Genomic DNA, 14,485 nt, shown 5'->3' with positions numbered 1-14,485 from the left:
TTGGTGACTTTACTGCACCTATTTCCAATTTACATGGAAGAAGCATCTCCATTCCTGCCATTGGAGCAAACAATTTTGAGCTTAAACCTCAATTAGTTTCTCTGATACAGCAGAATTGCAAGTTTCATGGACTTCCATCTGAAGATCCTTTTTAGTTCTTAACTGAATTCTTGCAGATATGTGATACTGTTAAGACTAATGGAGTAGATCCTGAAGTCTACAGGCTCATGCTTTTCCCTTTTGCTGTAAGAGACAGAGCTAAAGTATGGTTGGACTCTCAACCTAAGGATAGCCTGAACTCTTGGGATAAGCTGGTCAAGGCTTTCTTAGCCAAGTTCTTTCCTCCTCAAAAGCTCAGTAAGCTTAGAGTGGATGTTCAGACCTTCAGACAGAAAGAAGGTGAATCCCTCTATAAAGCTTGGGAGAGATACAAAGAACTGACCAAAAAGTGTCCTTCTGACATGCTTTCAGAATGGACCATCCTGGACATATTCTATGATGGTCTGTCTGAATTAGCTAAAATGTCATTGGATACCTCTGCAGGTGGATCCATTCACCTAAAGAAAATGCCTGCAGAAGCTCAAGAACTCATTGACATGGTTGCTAATAACCAGTTCATGTACACTTCTGAGAGGAATCCTGTGAGTAATGGGACGCCTATGAAGAAGGGAGTTCTTGAAATTCATACTCTGAATGCCATATTGGCTTAGAATAAAATATTGACTCAGCAAGTCAATATGATTTCTTAGAGTCTAAATGGAATGCAAGCTGCATCCAATAGTACTCAAGAGGCATCTTCTGAAGAAGAAGCTTATGATCCTGAAAACCCTGCAATAGCAGAGGTGAATTACATGGGTGAACCTTATGGAAACACTTATAACCCCTCATGGAGAAATCACCCAAATCTCTCATGGAAGGATCAACAAAAGCCTCAACAAGGCTTTAATAATGGTGGAAGAAATAGGTTTAACAATAGTAAACCTTTTCCATCATCCACTCAGCAACAGACAAAGAACTCCGAACAAAATACCTCTAATTTAGCAAACTTAGTCTCTGATCTATCTAAGACCACTGTAAGTTTCATGAATGAAACAAGGTCCTCCATTAGAAATTTGGAAGCACAAGTGGGCCAGCTGAGTAAAAGGATCACTGAAATCCCTCCTAGTACTCTCCCAAGCAATACAGAAGAAAATCCAAAAGGAGAGTGCAAGGCCATTGACATACTCAACACGGCCGAACCTAGAGAGGAAGGGGAGGACGTAAATCCCAGTGAGGAAGACCTCCTGGGACGTCTAGTGATCAATAAGGAGTTTCCCTTTGAGGAACCAAAGGAATCTGAGACTCATCTAGAGACCATAGAGATTCTATTGAACCTCCTTATGCCCTTCATGAGCTCTGACGAGTATTCATCTTCTGAAGAGAATGAGGATGTTACTGAAGAGCAAGTTACCAAGTACCTTGGTGCAATCATGAAGCTGAATGCCAAATTATTTGGTATTGAGACTTGGGAAGATGAACCTCCTTGTTCACCAATGAACTAAGTGATCTGGATAAACTGACATTGCCTCAGAAGAAACAGGATCCTGAAAAGTTCGTAATACCTTGTACCATAGGCAACATGATCTTTGAAAAGGCTCTGTGTGACCTTGGTTCAGGGATAAACCTCATGCCCCTCTCTGTAATAGAGAAACTGGGAATCTATGGGGTGTAAGCTGCTAAAATCTCATTAGAGATGGCAGACAATTCAAGAAAACAGGCTTATGGACAAGTAGAGGACGTGTTAGTAAAGGTTGAAGGCCTTTACATCCCTGCTGATTTCATAATCCTTGATACTGGGAAGGATGAGGATGAATCCATCATCCTTGGAAGACCTTTCCTAGCCACAGCAAGAGCTGTGATTGATGTTGACAGAGGTGAATTAGTCCTTCAATTGAATGAGGACTCCCTTGTGTTTACAACTCAAGGTTACCCTTCTGTAAACATGAAAAAGAGGCACAGTAAGCTTTTCTCAAAACAGAGTCAACCAGAGCCTCCACAGTCAAACTCTAAGTTTGGTGTTGGGAGGCCACAACCAAACTCTAAGTTTGGTGTTGAACTCCCATATCCAAACTCTAAGTTTGGTGTTGGGAAGTCTCAATAATGCTCTGAATATCTGTGAGGCTCCATGAGAGCCCACTGTCAAGCTATTGACATTAAAGAAGCGCTTGTTGGGAGGCAACCCAATTTTTATTTATCTAATTTTATTTTTTTTGTTCTTTCATATTTTATTAGGTTCATGATCATGTGGAGTCACAAAATAAATAAAAAAATTGAAAACGGAATCAAAAACAGCAGAAGAAAAATCACACCCTGGAGGAAGACCTTACTGGCGTTTAAACGCCAGTAAGAAGCATCTGGCTGGCGTTCAACGCCAGAACAGAGCATGGTTCTGGCCCTGAACGCCCAAAATGGGCAGCATCTGGGCGTTTGAACGCCAGAATTGCACCCTGGAGAAGAGCTGGCGCTGAACGCCCAGAACAAGCATGGTTTTGGTGTTCAACGCCAGAAATGGGCAACAAATGGGCGTTCAACGCCCAGAACAAGCACCAATCTGGCGCTGAACGCCCAGAGTTGTGTGCAAGGGCATTTTGCATGCCTAATTTGGTGCAAGGTTGTAAATCCTTGAACACCTTAGGATCTGTGGACCTCACAGGATCACCTCAGGATCTGTGGACCCCACAGGATCCCTACCTACCTTCACTCACTTCTTCTCACCCCTCTTTCACACAATCCCATAAACACTCTTCCCCAAAACTCTTCACCAATCACCCCGATCTCTCTTCCCTATAACCACTTTACCACTCACATCCATCCACTCTTCCCCATAAACCTACTTCATAAACCCCACCTACCTTCAAAATTCAAAATCAATTTCCCACCCAAAAACCACCCTTATGGCCGAACCTTACCCCCCCTCCCTTCCCTATATAAAGCCCTCCATTCTTCCTCATTTTCACACAACACAACCCTCTCTTCTCATCTTGGCTGAATACACCCCTCCCCCCTTTCCTCTATATTTTCTTCTTCTTCTTCATCTATTATTTCTTCTCTTGCTCGAGGGCGAGCAATATTCTAAGTTTGGTGTGGTAAAAGCATAAGCTTTTTGTTTTTCCATTACCATTGATGGCACCCAAGACCGGAGAATCATCTAGAAAAGGGAAAGGGAAGACAAAAGCTTCCACCTCCGAGTCATGGGAGATGGAAAGATTCATCTCCAAAGCTCATCAAGACCACTTCTATGATGTTGTGGTCAAGAAGAAGGTGATCCCCGAGGTCCCTTTCAAGCTCAAGAAGAATGAGTATCCGGAGATCCGACATGAAATCCAAAGAAGTGGTTGGGAAGTTCTAACAAACCCCATCCAACAAGTCGGCATCCTAATGGTTCAAGAGTTCTATGCCAATGCATGGATCACTAGGAACCATGATCAAAGTAAGAACCCAAACCCAAAGAATTATATTACAATGGTTCGGGGGAAATACTTAGATTTTAGTCCGGAAAATGTGAGGTTGGCGTTTAACTTGCCTATGATGCAAGGAGATGCACACCCCTACACTAGAAGGGTCAACTTTAATCAAAGGTTGGACCAAGTCCTCATGGACATATGTGTGGAAGGAGCTCAATGGAAGATTGACTCCAAAGGCAAGCCGGTTCAATTAAGAAGACTGGACCTCAAGCCTGTGGCTAGAGGATGGTTGGAATTCATCCAACGCTCCATCATCCCGACTAGCAACCGATCTGAAGTTACTGTGGATCGGGCCATCATGATTCATAGCATCATGATTGGAGAGGAAGTAGAAGTTCATGAAGTCATCTCCCTTGAACTCTACAAAATAGCCGAAAAGCCCTCTCTTAGGGCAAGGTTAGCTTTTCCTCATCTTATTTGCCATCTATGTTACTCAGCTGGAGCTTTCATAGAAGGAGACATTCCCATTGAGGAAGAGAAGCCCATCACTAAGAAAAGGATGGAGCAAGCAAGAGAGCCTATTCATGGATCTCAAGAGACGCATGAAGCTCATCACCATGAGATTCCAGAGATGCCTCAAATGCATTTTCCTCCACAAAACTATTGGGAGCAAATCAACACCTCCCTTGGAGAATTAAGTTCCAACATGGGACAATTAAGGGTGGAACATCAAGAGCACTCCATCATCCTTCATGAAATAAGAGAAGATCAAAAAGCAATGAGGGAGGAGCAACAAAGACAAGGAAGAGACATAGAAGAGCTCAAGGACATCATTGGTTCCTCAAGAAGGAAACGCCACCATCACTAAGGTGGACTCATTCCTTGTTCTTATTTTCTGTTTTTCGTTTTCTCTATGTTAAGTGCTTATCCATGTTTGTGTCTTCATTACATGATCATTAGTATTTAGTAACTTTGTCTTAAAGTTATGAATGTCCTATGAATCCATCACCTCTCTTAAATGAAAACTGTTTTAATTCAAAAGAACAAGAAGTACATGAGTTTCGAATTTATCCTTGAACTTAGTTTAATTATATTGATGTGGTGACAATACTTTTTGTTTTCTGAATGAATGCTTGAACAGTGCATATGTCTTTTGAAGTTGTTGTTTAAGAATGTTAAATATGTTGGCTCTTGAAAGAATGATGATAAGGAGACATGTTATTTGATAATCTGAAAAATCATAAAAATGATTCTTGAAGCAAGAAAAAGCAACAAAGAACAAAGCTTGCAGGAAAAAAAAAATATAGGCGAAAAAAATAAAAAGAAAAAGCAAGCAGAAAAAGCCAAAAGCTCTTAAAACCAAGAGGCAAGAGCAAAAAGCCAATAACCCTTAAAACCAAAAGGCAAGGGTAAATAAAAAGGATCCCAAGGCTTTGAGCATCAGTGGATAGGAGGGCCTAAAGGAATAAAATACTGGCCTAAGCGGCTAAACCAAGCTGTCCCTAACCATGTGCTTCTGGCGTGAAAGTGTCAAGTGAAAAATTTAGGGATGAGCGGATAATTTATACGCTTTTTGGCATTGTTTTTAGTATGTTTTTAGTAGAATCTAGTTACTTTTAGGGATGTTTTTATTAGTTTTTATGTTAAATTCACATTTCTGGACTTTAATATGAGTTTGTGTATTTTTCTGTGATTTCAGGTATTTTCTGGCTGAAATTGAGGGACTTGAGCAAAAATCAGATTCAGAGGTTGAAGAAGGACTGCTGATGTTGTTGGATTCTGACCTCCCTGCACTCAAAGTGTCTTTTCCGGAGCTACAGAACCCAAAATGGCACGCTTCCAATTGCGTTGGAAAGTAGACATCCAGGGCTTTCCAGCAATATATAATAGTCCATACTTTGATCGGGTTTAGATGATGTAAAAGGGCGTTGAACGCCAGTTCTACGCTGCTGTCTGGAGTTAAACGCCAGAAACACGTCACAAGCCAGAGTTGAACGCCAGAAATACGTTACAAACTGGCGTTCAACTCCAAGATTGACCTCTACACGTGTAACATTCAAGCTCAGCCCAAGCACACACCAAGTGGGCCCCGGAAGTGGATTTATGCATCAATTACTTACTTCTGTAAACCCTAGTAACTAGTTTAGTATAAATAGGACTGTTTACTATTGTATTAGAGATCTTTGATCAGTTTTATGCTATCTTAGACTTTCATGGGGGCTGGCCATTCGGCCATGCCTGAACCATTATCACTTATGTATTTTCATACGGTAGAGTTTCTGCACTCCATAGATTAAGGTGTGGAGCTCTGCTGTTCCTCAAAGATTAATGCAAAGTACTACTGTTTTTCTATTCAATTCAACTTATTCCGCTTCTAAGATATTCATTCGCACTTCAATCTGAATGTGATGAACGTGACAATCATCATCATTCCCTATGAACGCATGCCTGACAACCACTTCCGTTCTACCTTATATTGAATGAGTATCTCTTGGATCTCTTAATCAGAATCTTCGTGGTATAAGCTAGATTGATAGCGGCATTCATGAGAGTCCGGAAAGTCTAAACCTTGTCTGTGGTATTCCGAGTAGGACTCTGGGATTGAATGACTGTGACGAACTTCAAACTTGCGAGTGCTGGGCGTAGTGACAGACGCAAAAGGAGGGTGAATCCTATTCCAGTATGATCGAGAACTTCAGATGATTAGCCATGCTGTGACAGAGCATTTGGACCATTTTCACAAGAGGATAGGATGCAGCCATTGACAAGGGTGATGCCTCCAAACGATTAGCCATGCAGTGACAGCGCATCGGACCATTTTCCAGAGAGGATTAAAAGTAGCCATTGACAACGGTGATGTCCTTACATAAAGCCAGCCATGGAAAGGAGTAAGACTGATTGGATGAAGACAGCGGGAAAGCAGAGATTCAGAGGAACGAATGCATCTCTATACGCTTATCTGAAATTCTAACCAATGAATTACATAAGTATTTCTATCCTTATTTTCTATCTATTTATTATTTATGTTCGAAAACTCCATAACTATTTTATATCCGCCTGACTGAGATTTACAAGGTGACCATAGCTTGCTTCATACCAACAATCTCCGTGGGATCGACCTTTACTCACGTAAGGTTTATTACTTGGACGACCCAGTGCACTTGCTGGTTAGTTGTATCGAAGTTGTGAATGAAAAATGATTTATTAAGATGTGCGTACAGAGTTTCTGGCGCCGTTGCCTGAGATCACAATTTCGTGCACCAATTGCCAAGAGGTCAATGAGTTGCATGATTGAAGAGGATATAAGCTAGATTTGATCCAAAGAGACAACATCTCCCAATCTCAATGAATTTCCCTATTCTTATCTATCCATTTCTTTACAGCTTAATTTTACATTCAGCAATTCCCCATTCCCATTTACATTCAAGTCATTTATGATTCTGCACTTTACATTCTGCCATTTATATTTATGCACTCTATTGCTTTTCTTTATATTATAGTCATTTACATTTATGTCATTTACAATTCTGCACTTCACAATCCTATTGATCTGCTTGACTAATTCATTAATTAATTAAAAATGCTCGAATTTGCCAATCTCTGTGGATACGATCCCACTCCACTGTGGGTTATTACTTGACGATAATTTTGGGGCGCTTGCCAAAAGAACTAATTCACCAATTTTGAATGGGGGTGTGAATTAGACTCATCAAGTTTTATGGCGCTGTTGCCGGGGATTGGCTTAAATTTGACAGTGATTAAATTGATTGGAGAGCTAGATTAAGCAATTTAAATTCCTTGTTATTTTAGTTTCTTTTATTTAGCGCCTTTTATATTTTTCTTATTTTATTTTTTAGTTTTGAGTTCTATTTCTTTCTTCTTTGATTATTCTTATTCATCATCCATATTTTCACTCTTCTAACTGTTTGATTAATTGCACCACTCACACTAACAACCACTCTAACAATAGTAACTTCTTTATTCATTTTCTTTCTTGCTTTTGCCTTGTTGGTTGTATGATGATGCGTGAGCATCTTTCCTATCTTTTCTTAGTGAATTTGCATCTAAATTATTGAGTTTAATAAAAACTTAATTATCTTTTAGCCAATATGGATGCTACTTTAAATCTTGTACAATTCTGTTTATTTTAGGTAGCATTCAGCTGAATTTGATGGAGTTTCTGCAGAAGAAAAGATGAAGGCGAATGATGCTGTCAACCCTGACCTCTCTGCACTCAAACCTGAATAACTCGAGCTACAGAGGTCCAATGGACGTGATTGTCATGGCATTGGAAAGTTAACTTCCAGATATTTCCAACGATATATAATAGTCCATACTTCTTCTCCGAACTCGCTGCCAAAGCTGCGCCTAACTTGAGATTTCTCAAGTTAGGCGCAAGACACAACAACAATACGCGAGATTGGTCCTGTCCACTTCAAGTTAGGCACACTAAAGCCCAAGTTAGGCTCACTAAAGCCCAAGTTAGGCACAGCTTCACTCAACTAAACTCCAATTCATGCTGCCAAGCCCAAGTTAGGCATGGATCCTAGTGAAGCCAAGTGGTCCCCATCCATCAATTGAAGATTTTCTGATTGCTATAATTAATTCTAATTTAAATTCAATTTTTAAAAATAGGAAAAGATATTATTTTAGTTTTAAAGATAGATTTTAAATTAATTAGGATTAGATATAAATAAGGGGATACCACCTCAACATTATTCCAGACTTCCAATTCTATACAAATTTACATTCCAGAATCCTTATTTTCTTCTCTGAACCATGAGCAACTAAACCTCCACTGTTTAGGTTAAGAGCTCTGTCTATTTGTATGGATTGATTTTATTACTTTTTCTATTTTAATTCATGTATGCATTTATAATTCAAGAATTATTTTCGCTCTTTATTTTATGAATTTGGGTGGAACGGAAGTATGACCCTCTTTCTAATTGAGTTCTTGTATAACTTGGAAAAGCTCTTTACTTGAACAACATCTTGAAAACATATTCTCCTAAATTTTAATTATTTGGATTTAACGGGATACGTGACATATAATCCTTTTATTTTTCGGTAATTAGAGTTTTTGTGGCATATAAACTGGAATTTGATCATCATCCTCTAATTGGAATTAATAGACCAAGGAATTGGCTGTGGATGAATTTTAGAGGAGACTAGAAAGGTCTATGTAATTAGGGTATAGTCACATATAGTTTGCCATAAATTAAATTCTACATGATTAAAATAGTTAGTAAGAAAATTTAATCCAGAAAAATAGATAACTCTGAAACCTTAACTGTCTTCTCAATATTTTATTCCCAACTTATTTATCTGCCTATCTTTAATATTCTAAATTTACTGTTAATGCTTTTGAACTTCGAAACACTATTTTCTGTTTGTCTAACTAAGCCTATCAAATACTATTGTTGCTTAATCCATCAATCCTCGTGGTATCGACCCTTACTCACGTAAGGTATTACTTGGTATGACCCGGTGCACTTGCCGGTAAGTTAGTGGGTTACAAATACCGCACCAAGTTTTTGGCGCCGTTGCCGGGGATTGATTGTGATTAACAACTATTCATTGTTTGATTGCTTTGATTAGATAATTTTTCTTTTAATTAATTTTGTTTTAATATTATTAATTTTTTATTTTCCATTTTTTTCCCTTTAACGTCGTCTATTCCTTTTTCGTTTGTTACTCCTTCCCCCGTGTTTTTCTTTTTTTTTTTTACTTCTGTTTTGCTTTTGATCTTTTAATTACTTTCACCTGTTTTAAATTTTTGTTATTTCATTTTTATTTTATTTTCTTTTTTTACTTTTAATTTTATTTTCTTTTACTTTCGTTTTTTGTTTCCTTCCATTAATTTTTTTTCTATATTCTATTAGTTTTATTTTATTTTTATCTTTAATTTAAAAAAAATTTAAATAAATAAATAGCACTAATATTTTTCTTAATTTATGAAATTAAGTTTGGTGTTTCCTAGTTTGTTTTATTTTAATTTTTCTTATTTTAATTTTTAGAATTCTGTTCTTTCTTCTTTGCTTTCCTGTTTGCCACATGGTGCGTTTAATTCTGTTTGGTGTTATGTGCTAAGGAAAAATAATGGAGAGAGATAATATGGGTTACTACTCACACCCGAGTAGTGATTCATATTATTGTGGATGGGGGAACTACCCAAATTTTGGTTGGCAAAGTCAAAACCAAAGAAACTTCAGTACTCCATATTCCAACTATCAAGAACCACTATCTCCATATTCATACCAAGAACCACCACCTCTCTATCCATATCAAGAGCCATCATCTTTCTACCCATATCAAGAGCCACTATCTCCCTATCCATACCAAGAACCATCATCTTTTTACTCTTATCAAGAACCATCACCTCCTTCTTATTCATATCAAGTGCCACCATCTCCTTATTCATTTCAAATACCATCAGACCTTGAGCTTCTCATGAAAGAATGCATACATGATATAAAGAAAAGTGTCAAAAATGTAGAGAAACATGTGCAGTCGATTATCAAGTCACAGGAAGAGGAGCAAGCAAATTCTTTTCCAAGAGATATAATGCAAGATCCTATGGAAGAAAGTGAGGAAATCAATCAAAGGAGTTCATACTCAAATGAATTAGAGAACTTTCCACCCTCACACATGGAAGAAGAAGAAGATGCAAAAACAAAGGAGGTTGATGCACCAACAAAGAAGGAAGATGCACAAACAAAGGAGGTTACAAGGGATGAAAATAATTATGGGAATCTACACTCCAATGAAGCAGAGAGTGGCATGGAGGGTGAGTTTATTGAACCACCAATTCAAGAAGTTCTTGGTACACTCTAACCATCACACAACACCCACATGTTGAAATCAAAGAAGTGAAGATAACCAAGGGAAGCACTAAAAAAGAGATTGTGACCAAGAAACAGAAGAAAAGGTCAACAAAAAGCAATCCAACCTCTACCCCAACAAGCAAGATGAACAAGCTAATCACAATAAAAGAAAGCTTGTTAGGAGGACTTCATATCAGGGGCACTAATCTTCACCTCTCCCCCCTTGGAGACATTTCTTTTAAAAAACTGGAAGAAGAGGAAGAAACTTCAATAATCAAGTGTCAAGCTAGTGACATTAAAGAAGCGCTTGTCGTGAGGCAGCCCGATAATTTCGTATCCTTAGTTATTTTTCGTAGTAGTAGTTTTCTTACTTATTTAAGTTTTTTTATTGAGTTCTTACTAATTTTCTGATCATGCAGCTATTTTATCACAGGAACCGAACACCTCAGGCGAAAAAAAAAACAAAAAAAAATATTAAAAAAATAATAATACAAAAAACTATATATATATATATATATATTAATTATTTTTTATTTCTCTTGCTCTTTTATCATTTTATTCTTCTTTCATCACACTATTTGTTTTTGTTTTCAGTTCTTCTTTGCTTGAGGACAAGCAAACCTTTAAGTTTGGTGTTGACGCATCGCTTGAGGGTTTTCTGTTTATTTTTTTATGGCACCAAAAGGGAGGCGAATCATCTTCATTGAGGAGCACGACCTGAAGAATAAAACGACTGCTAGGATAACTAAAGTGGTTGAGTTCCTTTCATTTTTTATTCCTCCCCTCTTTTAAGTAGTCTTATTTACTTATATGTGGTGGCAATACTTTTTATTTTCTGAATGAATGCTTGAACAGTGCATATTTTTGATAGTGAAGTTTATGAATGTTAAAATTGTTGGCTCTTAAAAGAATGATGAAAAAAGAGAAATGTTATTGATAATCTGAAAAATCATAAAATTGATTCTTGAAGCAAGGAAAAGCAGTGAAAAATACAAAGCTTGCGAAAAAAATGGCGAAAAAAATAAAAAAAAGAAAGAAAAAAAGAAAAAAAACAAGCAGAAAAAGCCAATGATCCTTTAAACTAAAAGGCAAAGGGTAAAAAGGATCCAAGGCTTTGAGCATTAATGGATAGGAGGACCCAAAGAAATAAAATCCTGGCCCAAGCAGCTAAATCAAGCTGTCCCTAACCATGTGCTTGTGTCATGAAGGTGTCAAGTGAAAAGTTTGAGACTGAGCAGTTAAAGTCGTGGTCCAAAGCAAAACGAGTGTGCTTAAGAACTCTGGGCACCTCTAACTGGGGACTCTAGCAAAGCTGAGTCACAATCTGAAAAGGTTCACCCAGTTACGTGTCTGTGACATTTATGTATCCGGTGGTAATACTGGAAAATAAAATGCTTAGGGTCACAGCCAAGACTCATAAAGTAGATGTGTTCAAGAATCAACATACTGAACTAGGAGAATCAATAACACTATCTAAATTCTGAGTTCCTATGGATGCCAATCATTTTGAACTTCAAAGGATAAAGTGAGATGCCAAAACTATTCAGGATTGCAGTTATAAACCCCACTATAAGAAGAGACATGAGCTTAATCGAACTCTTATTCTCATGCAAATTCACATCCTAAGCTTATATTAGTTCTGGTTGCTTGAGGACAAGCAACAGTTCAAGTTTGGTGTTGTGATGCGTGAGCATCTTTCCTATCTTTTCTTAGTGAATTTGCATCTAAATTGTCTTAGGCGTGGATCCTAGTGAAGCCAAGTGGTCCCCATCCATCAATTGAAGATTTGCTGATTGCTATAATTAATTCTAATTTAAATTCAAATTTTAAAAATAGGAAAAGATATTATTTTAGTTTTAAAGATAGATTTTAAATTAATTAGGATTAGATATAAATAGGGGGATACCACCTCAACATTATTCCAGACTTCCAATTCTATACAAATTTACATTCCAGAATCCTTATTTTCTACTCTGAACCATGAGCAACTAAACCTCCACTGTTAAGGTTAGGAGCTCTATCAATTTGTATGGATTGATTTTATTACTTTTTCTATTTTAATTCATGTATGGATTTATAATTTAAGAATTATTTTCGCTCTTTATTTTATGATTTGGGTGGAACGGAAGTATGACCCTCTTTCTAATTGAGTTCTTGTATAACTTGGAAAAGTTCTTTACTTGAACAACAGCTTGAAAACATATTCTCCTAAATTTTAATTATTTGGATTTAACGGGATACATGACATATAATCCTTTTATTTTTGGGTAATTAGAGTTTTTGTGGCATATAAACTGGAATTTGATCATCACCCTCTAGTTGGAATTAATAGACCAAGGAATTGGCTGTGGATGAATTTTAGAGGAGACTAGAAAGGTCTAAGGAATTAGGGTCTAGTCACATATAGTTTGCCATAAATTAAATTCTACATGATTAAAATAGTTAGTAAGAAAAGTTAATCCGGAAAAATAAATAACTCTGAAACCTTAACTATCTTCTCAATATTTTATTCCCAACTTATTTATCTGCCTATCTTTAATTTTCTAAATTTACTGTTAATGCTTTTGAACTTCCAAACACTCTTTTCTGTTTGTCTAACTAAGCCTATCAAATACTATTGTTCCTTAATCCATCAATCCTCGTGGGATCGACCCTTACTCACGTAAGGTATTACTTGGTATGACCCGGTGCACTTGCCGGTAAGTTAGTGGGTTACAAATACCGCACCATATGACAGGTAGAAGAAGTGGGGCTTCAACTTCTTTTGATTTTGAACCTGAGAGGACCTTCCTTAGATTAAGGAGGGAAGCAAGAGGGAAGGGTGTCATTGGTGCTGAGAAAGAGGAAGAGAATTTTGAAACAGACATGGAGGAGAATATGGGGAACCACCATGAAGAAGAGGCTCACAACCATGCCAAAGAAGGCCCAGTCAATCATGAGAGGCAAGAAAGGAGAGTCTTAGGCTCCTACATCAACCCAAACCCAGGAAATTGTGGTAGCAGCATTCTGAAGCCAACAATTCATGCCAATAATTTTGAGTTGAAGCCTCAGCTCATCACACTTGTTCAGAACAATCGCTCTTACGGAGGAAGTTTCCAAGAAGACCCTAATCAACATCTCAGCACATTCTTGAGGATATGTGATACTATAAAGTCCAACGGGGTACACCCTGACATCTACAAACTACTCTTGTTCCTTTTCTCACTCAGAGATAAGGCAACAAAGTGGTTGGAATCATTCCCCAAGGATAGCCTAACTACATGGGAGGAGGTCGTGAACAGATTCCTTGCAAGATTTTACCCTCCACAAAGAATCAATAGGATAAGAGCTGAGGTGCAAACTTTTAGACAACAAGATGGAGAAACACTCTATGAGGCCTGGGAGAGATTCAAAGATCTGACAAGAAGATGCCCACCAGAAATGTTCAATGAATGGGTACAACTACATATCTTTTATGAGGGTTTATCCTATAAAGCAAAGAAGGCAGTGGATCATTCTTCAGGAGGCTCACTCAACAAAAAGAAAACCATTGAAGAGGCCATAGATGTCATTGAGACTGTAGCTGAAAATGAGTATTTCTATGCTTCAGAAAGGACTCAGAAGAAGGGAGTGCTAGAACTCAACTCTGTAGACGCTTTGTTAGCTCAGAACAAGGCAATTGCAGCTCAAATAGTAGCTCTAACCAAGAGGATGGAGGCCAATCAAGCCTCAGTCATTCAAGACCAAACTCCTCAACAAGAAGGGAATACACCAGAATCTGAAGGTGACTGGGAACAAGCTAATTATGTGAACAATTCACCCAGACCACCATATGACGCACACTCTAAGACTTGCAACCCAGGTTGGAGGAACCACCCAAACTTTGGGTGGGGAAATCAACAAAACCACAACCAGGACCACAACAAGCCTTATTCATCAAATCAGCATTCCAACCACAACCCCAACCATCAAACAGGGAACCATAGACCCTATCATAACTCACAAAACACATCATACCATAGTAACCAACCCATACACAACAACCTCAATCAAGATGCACCATCCTCAACTATGCAGACATGTGAAATCAAGAGCAACTTTGAGAGGATGGAGGCTGTAATAGCACAACTGTCCTCACAGATTACAGGGGCAGTCTCCACCCTCATGGACAGACAAGCATAAACTGACAGAAGGATAGACGCTAATCAAGAAGAATACAGGTCAAATCTGAAAAATCAA

The 14,485-nt window shown here is 38.0% G+C and overlaps 1 non-coding gene across 1 annotated transcript; it reads right to left on the bottom strand.

Annotated features, from left to right (window-relative positions):
• Window positions 1-359: 359 nt before the first annotated feature.
• LOC112761185 (small nucleolar RNA R71) lies at window positions 360-467 on the bottom strand. The gene has a single exon (XR_003181593.1). It is a non-coding gene; the product is annotated as a small nucleolar RNA R71 (small nucleolar RNA).
• Between the last annotated feature and the right edge of the window lie 14,018 nt (window positions 468-14,485).

This window comes from Arachis hypogaea, chromosome 16 (genome assembly GCF_003086295.3).
Source record: "Arachis hypogaea cultivar Tifrunner chromosome 16, arahy.Tifrunner.gnm2.J5K5, whole genome shotgun sequence".
NCBI lineage: Eukaryota > Viridiplantae > Streptophyta > Magnoliopsida > Fabales > Fabaceae > Arachis > Arachis hypogaea.
Note: the sequence above shows the minus strand (reverse complement) of the source record. Positions and strands in the feature narration are given on the sequence as shown.